Genomic DNA, 9,521 nt, shown 5'->3' with positions numbered 1-9,521 from the left:
TCATATGACCATGCAAAAACATCTTTGAATTCCATGAGGGTTTTGATCAATTCTTCTCTGACATTCGGCTCAATGTGGATGCTAATTTTGGTCTCTTGGACGTTGTCAGCGTCTCCTAGATTCACAGCCTCAGTGTCATTTAGGTTAGGCTTGGGTTTCTCTTCAAATTGGCACAGTTCCCGGTTTATCTCTTCGAAGGCTTCACCTTCATCACATTCGGATTCATCATCGCAAACGACCTCTTGCATCATTGAGTCAGATTCAGATTGATTTATTAGACTAGGTCGAAGATCCGCTGTGCATGCCATGTCATTAGAACCAGTAAAAAGAGAACTGTTCAGAAAGAAAAAGAACAAAACAAAATTAAAATGGGACAAAAGAAAGAACTTTATTAAATTTGCGAGATAAAAGGGTTCACACTTTTACAAAAACGAAAGTAAAATTTGGATTACACCCTTGAATAATCCGAACAAACAAACAAACAAAACATAAATCAAAGCCTACTACCAAGACTCCCCTCGGATAGGAAGAGGAGTAACCGTCCAATTGTTGGTCTTGGCCTCAGACCCCACAAATTGTATCTCTGCTCTGCTGGAACTTTCTCCAGCTTCCACCATACTGACATCCGCGAATAGTCTCTCAAAACTCAGATTCAGGTCTTCATTTATACCGATCAAAGGTCCTCGAATCTTTGGGACCGGCGACCCCTTGGCACTTGCTTTGACAAAAGACCGCGAGAGACGTGGCACCGGCTTAGGCAGAAACCAAACCCTCTTCTTCATTTTTCGCGCTTGCTTCCTATCTGCTGCGGTTGGTTTGAACCCCAACCCAAAAGTTTCCAGATTTTTAGGAAGGGAGACAGGTTGGACAATCCCTTGAAGCTCGACTCCCAGGCCTTTTCCTGGTACAAATCTGTTACCCAGCATTTCCGAGACCATCATGACTGTCGCGGCAGCTACCCTAGGGTGCGGGATGATTTCTCCTTCAGAAATTTTGCTGGCCGATCCTGTATCGAAAATCTGGTAGACCCAAGGACCTTTGTCATCAGCAGTCTCTATGAAAGGTACAATGGTTCCGCCCATGGTGCACGTTGTATCCTCGCCGTGTAACACGACCTCTTATCTTTCCCACTCGAACTTCACCGTCTGATGTAGAGTGGAAGGCACCGCTTTGGCTGCATGAATCCAGGGTCGTCCTAACAGCAGGTTATAAGAAACTGTGGCATCTAACACCTGGAATTCCATGGTAAACAGGACTGGACCAATGGTCAGTTCAAGTACAACATCCCCCACAGTGGCTGTTCCGTTTCCGTCAAACCCTCGGACACAGATACTATTCTTTCGGATTCTTCCGCGGTCGATCTTTAACTGGTCCAGAGTGGATAATGGACAAATATTGGCGCTTGAGCCATTATCCACCAACACTCGAGTTACCACTGAGTCTTCACATTTGACGGCTAGGTATAAAGCTTTATTGTGCTCCGTACCTTCCACCGGCAGGTCATCATCTGAGAATGTTACCTTGTTCACCTCGAAAATCTTGCTGGCAATGGTTTCCAGGTGGTTTACAAAAATCTCACTGGGCACATGAGCTTCGTTCAATATCTTCAACAGGGCCCGACGATGCTCCTCAGAGTGGATCAGTAATGACAACAGTGAGATCTGGGCCGGTGTTTTTCTCAGTTGTTCGATCACAGAATAGTCATGTACTTTCATCTTCCTCAGGAACTCTTCAGCCTCTTCTTCGGACACAGGTTTCTTGGTTGCAACTGGGTTGGTTCTTCTTAGCTCCACCGGAGCAAAACATCGACCTGATCGAGTCAGCCCTTGCGCTTCACAACTGACTTCTTCCACCTGTTTTCCTTTGTACATCACCACCGCCTTTTCATATTTCCAAGGCACAGCCCTGCTGTCAATCATCGGCAGCTGGACCACAGGCTTTATGGTCACCCGTTCTCTACATACCCCTTTCAACACGACCGCCGGTGTGGGCGGGATCCCTGGTATTACCAACTTGCTTGGCTCGGGTTTGCTTGTTATGGCGGACGGGCTCTTTCCCAATATCACTACCGGCTTGACGCCTTCTCCCTGCGACTGTACACTCGTTCCTCCACTGGTTGAGACTTCTTTCGGGGCGGCTTGGATCATCATCACTGTTTGTGAGGGTTTTCTCAATTCTCCTCCCTCACACACCAACTCAATCATGTGAGTTTCGTGGTGCGCTGGCAGTGGGTTTTGGTTGATGTTAGGAGCTTCTGGTGTCTGGACCTCGATCTTATTGGTGTCAATAAGATCTTGTATGGCATGCCTTAATTTCCAGCACTTCTCGGTATCATGCCCGAGCATCCCTGAACAGTATTCACAACTGATTGATCGATCCAAATTCTGAGGTGGGGGATTTGGTTCTCGAGTCTGGACAGGACTAACCAAACCCAATTGCCGCAGCTTGTGGAACAAAGCGGTGTAGGTTTCTCCCAGCTCCGTGAAAGGTTCTCTGCTTCCGCAACCTGTCATTCCTAGCATCTGGATTTCCCCGAAAGCCTATCCCTGAAGGGTTTCTATATGCCCTTGGTGGAGGGTAGGTGTTTTGCGGTGGGTAGTTATTACGTGGAGCTGGGTATGTGTTGTGGGGGGCCGGTGCGCGCCATTGTGGGCGAACCGGAGGCTGAGTGTATGCCTGGGCTTGGTGTACGGAACAATGTGGTTCTCGAGGTGGATAGAAATTTTGTGGTGGGCTGTATGGGTATTCTGACCTGTGAGGTCTGGGTTGGTTGTAGTGTGGCCTGCCAGCCCTGGACCAACTGCCTGCCTCGATCGTGGCAACCTCTTCTTTCTTTCTTCTCAACGCACCTCCCGTGCCGTTTTGAATGGCCTGGGTTGTGGCCTTGAGTGCCGAATAGTTCAAGATCTTGTCAGACCTCAAACCCTCTTCTATCATGACCCCTATCTTGACCACCTCGTTGAAAGATTTTCCAACCGTTGTCACCAAGTGACCAAAGTAGGTTGGATCCAATGTCTGTAAAAAATAGTCCACCATCTCTCCCTCTCTCATGGGAGGATCGACTCTAGCTGCTTGTTCTCTCCAGCGGAACCCGAACTCGCGAAAACTTTCCCCGGGTTTCTTCCCAGTTCTTAATAATGTGAGACGGTTAGGGACTATCTCGAGGTTGTAGTGGAAATGACCTGCAAAAGCCTGGGCCAGATCATCCCACATGTACCACTTGCTGGAATCCTGCCTAGTATACCATTCTAGTGCAGATCCGCTCAAACTTTGGCCGAAATAAGCTATCAACAGCTCATCTTTGCCGCCTGCCCCTCTCATCTTGCTACAGAATCCCCGCAAATGCGCCATGGGATCACCGTGCCCTTCATATAAATCAAACTTAGGCATTTTGAACCCAGCCGGGAGTTGGACGTCTGGGAAAGGGCACAGATCTTTGTATGCTACGCTGACTTGATTGCCTAGCCCGTGCAAGTTCCTGAAGGACTGCTCCAGGCTTTTGAACTTTCTCAGCACTTCATCCTGTTCAGGGGCCTTAGCCGGATTTTCAATCTCTGCCGGCACTTCCACATGTGGATTGTAAGCTTGAGGCTCGGGTGCATGAAATGTAGGCTCAGGGGGATAGTATTGTGTATCGTGAGCCTGAAACAATGGCTCACTGGTCGTCCTTTGCAAAGGGGCCGATGTTGGTCCCACAAAAATGGGAATATTGGGTGTTGGGAGAGGTTGATGGGGTGGTGGAGCTTGGGAATCATGAGGGCTTCTTTCTTGATGATAAAGGGGATTTGGACGACTTGTGGAAGGGCCAGAGTGAGGGTATTCCGGCATGTGTCCCAGTGTCTCAGGGCTCTTTTGTGTTTTGGCTAGGGCTAGCTGCATTGCATTCATCTCTAGTCCCATCCTTTCAATCTTTTCCATCGCTTCTTTTAGCAACTGGCTCATTGGCCTTTCTTCCTCATTACTATTCTCTGAAGTAGTCATGCTTGTTGCTACCGGTCCTTTGGATCTGGTTTGGTAGGAGTGTGTTGCCAGAGTTCTTTAACAACTAACTTGTCTGGTATAGACAACAACAAACTTTGTTAGCGTTAGAGTTTAACAGATTTGATCATAACACACACAGCAACAACACAGCAACAACCAACAACCAAAAGTGTTTTCTACAGTCCACAGACAACCAGCAGTACTTCCCAGAACAAAGAGAACCAGCAAATAGTCGAGCAATCCCAGGAAAGAGTAGAGAAACCACAGCACTAACAGAGTGTTCAATGCAGCAACACCAACAGTTCAACAACCATAAACAGCTCAGTCAATGCAAACAACAGAACTTGGCCAAGACAGCTTGACCAAAATGCACTCTTATACAACTTTCAGACAGTGTTTGGTTGCAATGTTTACTGGAAACTACCTTATGTTCTTTCAGTTTTCTTTTGAACTCACTAGACCTTTCTTCAGACTAAAATTCCAGCCTTAAGACTAAAAATTCCACTTTTGTTTTCTCTTTTTCTGAAGACCAAAAGTCCAGCCCTGTTTAAGTTCTCGAATGGCCTATTTATAAGCCAAATGACCAAGTGCAGCTAAGCTGCCTCTCTCCTACTCGCAGACTGCCCATACCCCTTAACTCCCCATGCCTAAAGGCATCTTTCTTGGAATCCTTAATCAGCCCCCATGCCCTGTCTTATTACTCTAATCAAGGGTTATGGGTTTAGTTAAGTATTCAATTAATTCCCATACTCTTAGGTCTGGTCCCCCATTGGCATTAATTTAATCCCAAATTAGTACCCTACTTGTCAGCTCATTTAAACTAATCTTTCTGTCCTTTTTAACACCCCAGAATACCCCTGTTTAACCTTAATTATTACTGCACTGCCTATTGCAGCATCAGGGCACTTTGGGCTTTGATCATTCGATTTCAGAACTGCCCCAGCCTGGCTTTTTAATTGTTTACAATGTAGTTACAAACTAACATTCATAGGTAATGCCCAACATTCAAATCACAATACAGGCCCATTCAGAATATTTGAACATTCAGTCGTAGGAGACTAATCGACGACATTTATCAGGTCGACTACACTAATTATAACAGGTAATAATCAGTCGCTCATATAAACAATACGTTCAGGGACCTAAAGGGCATCAGACAACTTTTGTTCAATTACTGGGGGGCCTATATGAATTAACTCATTTGACGACTAATCTAATTGACGCACATGTATATCACAGAGTACATTTAGAACACAAACAGAAAACAACTGACCAAATAAGAGGCCTTTGACAGAGATGGAAGAAATCCGAATGAAAATAACAAAATAACAAACAAACATAACGAAGCATGCTGACAACTTAATTAGAACCAAACAAAGAGAAAAGGAAACTTACCGAAAAAGTTTGAAATCAAAACGGACCCAAATCAGACTCAACTTCGAACTCTTGAGGCCGAACAAACTTTAATCAGGGTGTTCTCACATGAGAACACCTTGATTAAGGTCTATTAGACCTCAAACCCTTGTCAAGACCGGCCGGATTCCCCAGGTGCATGTGTTCTAAGGTCTGGATTTTCAGATCTGGATTTTTAGGAGTTGTGGGTAGATTCGGACCAAACCAAGCTTGGTTTGGTCACGAGGAAGGTCAGGGGAGTGTCTGATACAAAGATGGTGAGGTTTGGTATAGATCGAGTTTTGTCTCGAATCTTCAAATCCAGATTCGAGACGATAGGAGGTGATTCGAGGTTCATGGTTAGTGGATTCGTGTTCAGGGTGGTTGGATGCTTTAGGGGTGTGAAGGGGGTGGTCACCGGCGTTCGTGCCGCCGGCTTTAATGGCGAGGGAGACTAGGGCGGCTTGCTAGGGTTTGGGTTTCAGGTTTGATCTTGGGGACGAAGGGATGGGGTGCTGGTATAGGGGGCGTGGGGTGTAAGGGAAGGTTTATATATGGTCTATGGGATTGGATCTGAGCCGTTAGATCAGATGATCTCAACGGCTTGGATCTGAGGGTGAGAAATGAGACGGGGTCGTTTGGTAGTTAAACGGGGTCGTTTGGTTTAAGTGAGGGGTTGGGTCAGACCGGTTATTTGGGTCGGGTTTGAGAATGGGTTGCTGAAAGAGGTCCTGAGCCGTTGGATTGGCCTGGACGGACGGCTCAGATTGATTTGCCTGAAACGGCGTCGTTTCAGGAGGTGCCTGGGCAGGCCTGGATTTGGACTGGGTCTGAGTGCTGGTTTGGGCCTGTTTTATTTCATTTCTTTTGGGCCCAAACCGGTTTTCCTTCACTCTTTTACTCTTTTTTTTTCCTTTTAAACAAAAAATGAGATAATAATAAAATAGTGAAATTAAAATCAACAACACTGTAACATTTCCACATAATTATCACAAAAAATATTTAAGTAAGTTAAATCACAACCTAGAACGAACGACGCACATATATTTATATTTTTGAATTTTCTTTTAACGACACATATTTTTTTTGTATTTTGTTTGATAATGACTAGATGCAAAATGGACAGACCCACAAACGACTAACAACACATGTCACGGAAAGATCGAAAAATTGTACAGCGAAGCCATTTGTCACTATTTTTATTTTCTTTTGGAGCGATTGTCCGTGAAGCAAAAATCACGTGCTTACAGCGATCACGGAAAATGCTTCGAGATCGTGGAGCACAAACTAAGCTGCCCAAAATTAACCCTACGTGAACGCCAGAATCTCCACGTGAATCACTGCCTCCTCAGACATGCGTGATCGCGACCCCCTTCACATGATCGCGAAGAACAAAGCGCGTGACCAACTCCTGCCTCATTTCCTCTTCGCGAATGCGGCTTAGCCCACGCGTTCGCGATTCACTGACTGACCAACCTACGCGATCGCGGACTCTTGCTTGCTAACGCATAGAGTAAAAATCCCAGCTTCCCAAACAAGCCTTCGTGATCGCGGACCTATCCACGTGAACGCAAAGAAGGAAACCAGACTTGTACACCAGAAAAACTTTAGCAATCTTCAAATTCCCATTTCACTCTGTTAACCATCCGAAATCTACCTGAGGCCCCCTTTACCCCAACCAAATATACCAATAAGTCCTAAAACATTATATAAACCTAGTCGAGGTCTCAAATCACATCAAAAACATGAATCACACCCAAATTCAAGCCTAATGAATTTATGAACTCCTAGCTTCTACATTTGATGTTGAAACCTATCAAATCAAGTGCGATTGACCTTAAATTTTGCATACAAGTCATAAATGACACAACAAACCTATTCCAACTTTTGAAAACAAAATTCGAGCCCGGTAACCACAAAGTCAACTCTCGATCAAACTTCTCAGTTTCCAAAACCTCTAATTTTCCAACTTTCGCCATTTTAAGCCAAATTCTACTACGGACCTCCAAATCAGTATCCTGACACACTCATAAGTCAAAAATCACCCTACGGAGCTATCAGAACCATCAAAACTTCATTCCGGAGGCATTTACACATAAGTCAAAATTCGGTCAACCATTTCAACTTAATCTTCCAACCTTGAGACTAAGTGTCTCAATTCATTCCGAAACGTCTCTGGAACTGAACCAACTACCCCAGAAAGTCACGTAATGAAAATTAAGCATAAAATAAGCAGTAAATGGGGAAACGGGGCTACAACACTCAAAACGACCGATCAGGAAGTTACACTCACTCTATTTCAAGTCTGTACAAGTATGAGGTTTCATATGAGCATAATCTTAACTCTGAGTGGTATGAATACCCTTATTATGACTGGAATGAAAGCAAAATGAGACAACAACCCGAAAAGGAGAATGGTAGTTTAGAATAGCTTTTGTATAGGTTCATGAATAGTGTTGAAGAAAGATTTATACAAAATAACGAAGCCATTAAGAACCTAATAATGCAAGTAAGTCAAATAGTAAATATACTTTTAGAAAGATCATTGCATTATGATGGTGAATATATAGAGGAGATACCCTGTGAGAATGAGCCTACCCAAGAGGATGAGCATCCACAAAGAGAAGTTAATACTTTGCAAGAACACTTTGATTCAATTAAGAATCCTCCCTATACGGCTGCTCTATGAACCTGCAGCACCCCTCTTCAGCAGTAACTTGGGGGCGCCCGATATTTTGTCGAATCGTTCTTGGTGTTCTTTCATTTGGTCTCTAAGGGTTTTGTTCTCATTCTCCATTTCTTCCATTCTCTTCAAAACTGTGGCGAGGACGCCATCACCTGCACCGTCAGTAACATTGTGAGTTATACATGGTGTTGGAGGGTCTGGTTGATCACCATATTCATCTCCTCGCTATACCGTGTGGGCTCTCGCGGTTTCTATGGTCGTGCATGGAGCTTGTTTGTTGAGAACACTTACTAATGTATCGGTCAACCACGCTTCGAGGAACTTTTTCATGGCAAGTGGCGTCCCTTCTCCTATGGACATGGAGGCCCCTTTTCCATTTGTTTTTGTTGTGTTACAATGGGAGGAGGTAATCTCTCACACCTGGGGGACGCAGTGGGTGTCACATCATCTCCCAACGTTTAATAGCTCTTGTTGATAGCATTATGATGTTTTCGGGGATGTCACCTTAGTTCTGTCTCCTTGGTTACCTGCTATGGGAATTTCTATATGTGCAGAGAAGGAGAAAAACTTTGTGGTTTGTTAGTTTAGCAAATCACATGAGTTGTAGATCTAATGGACACTAAAAGATTAGCAAAGAAGTCCCCACATGCGGCGTCAAACTGTTTGATCCAAAATTTAGATCTGGGATTAGACAATTAGATTTAATAAAATAGGGTCAATATTGGCCAATATTACTATCCAAAAGATATATTAACTGATTTTATAGTGAGATGATATGTATATCATCCAAGTAGCAATAAATGTTGACAATAATAGCAATATTCAACGACCCAAAAAGGTGAGGATAACATTAAATAACAATAAATAACAATGAATGGTATTTAAGTAAGTAAGAATATGTGAGTCATCCGAAAAAGGTTAGATCTGTGGATATTCTTTCTGACAATGATGAATGATTGATGAACCTTTGAATGTTCAGATTGTTTTTGGATCGAGTGATCAAGTTAGGCAAGAATATTAAGAAAAAGGTATATATTGTATGTTTGTAATAAAGCCAGGTTCTATAGAGAAAATCAATGTGTTTTTCTTACAAGTGGATATCTTATATCCCCTATAATTATGTCTCTTTCTATTTAAAGGGAACATATACCTAAATATCCACTAGAATATTTTCTTTAGTGTCTTATCATAAAACTAGCCGTTATTACTCTGTCTACGATGAATGCTCAACCTCGACCTTGATCTTCAATAACTCATCGACTCCGCCCTTCATCTCTTAAGGGACCACTTCGCCTTGAGCATGTCTTTATCGCAGTCAAACCTGTGACACATGAATGCCCTCTTAATGCCGATATGCTTTAATCATATCAAAGATATTTTTGGCTCACACAAGCTACTTATTACTCAATAGCAGTGATCTCCCAAGGCATAATACTGCAAGACAAATAAATACTCTAAGGGG

The sequence above is a fragment of the Nicotiana sylvestris genome, chromosome 7 (assembly GCF_000393655.2).
Source record: "Nicotiana sylvestris chromosome 7, ASM39365v2, whole genome shotgun sequence".
Taxonomy (NCBI): domain Eukaryota; kingdom Viridiplantae; phylum Streptophyta; class Magnoliopsida; order Solanales; family Solanaceae; genus Nicotiana; species Nicotiana sylvestris.
The sequence above is the reverse complement of the archived record's forward strand: the minus strand, read 5'-3'. Positions refer to the sequence as shown.